Here is an 864-nt window from a genome sequence, read left to right as displayed (position 1 = left end):
TGTATTTAAAATACGTTAATCAAGCATTTGAAAAAAATGGTAAACAACAATTTGAAAAATTCTAATCAAGCATTTGAAAAATATTGAATGTGTATAGAAAATATGTTGACCATGTATTAAAAAATTGATGAAATCTTTTGATCATGTATATGAAGAATATATTAACCAAGCATTTAAACAAATGTTGAACAAGTATTTCAAAAATGTTACTCAAGCATTTGGAAAATGTTCAATGTGTATAGAAAAATATTGAACCTGTCTTAAAAAATGATGAATCTTTTGATTACCTATATGAAAAAATATTAATCAAAATTTTAAAAAAATATTGAACAAGTATTTAGAAAATGTTAATCAAACATTTGGAAAATGTTAAATTTGTATAGAAAATTTTTGACCATGCATTAAAAAAATGTTGATCTTTCATTTGAAAATGTTGATAAAGAATTTGAAAAATGATAAATGTAAATATAAAAATGCTGACCATGTATTACGAAAATCTTAATCTTTTATTAAAATTTTTAATCAAGCATTAGAAAAAGTTTAAAGTGTGGATAGGAAAACTATTGACCATGCATTCAAAAAATATTAATCTTGTATTTGAACAATGTTAATCAAGCATTTGAAATATATAAAAAATGTGTATAGAAAAATGTTGACTATGTATTGAAAAAATGTTAAATTGAAAACAAAATAATTTAGAATGAAAACCAAAAGAAACAAAGAAAACCTAAAATTGAAACCCGAAGTAGAATACAAAATAACCAAAAGAAAAAAGAAAATGAAAAAGAAAATCGTAAAAAAACAGAGCAGAAAAAAGAAAAGAAATACCCCGAAGGAAAAAACAAAACAAAAATACAGTGAAAC

This window comes from Triticum aestivum, chromosome 7B (genome assembly GCF_018294505.1).
Source record: "Triticum aestivum cultivar Chinese Spring chromosome 7B, IWGSC CS RefSeq v2.1, whole genome shotgun sequence".
Taxonomy (NCBI): domain Eukaryota; kingdom Viridiplantae; phylum Streptophyta; class Magnoliopsida; order Poales; family Poaceae; genus Triticum; species Triticum aestivum.
The sequence above is the reverse complement of the archived record's forward strand: the minus strand, read 5'-3'. Positions refer to the sequence as shown.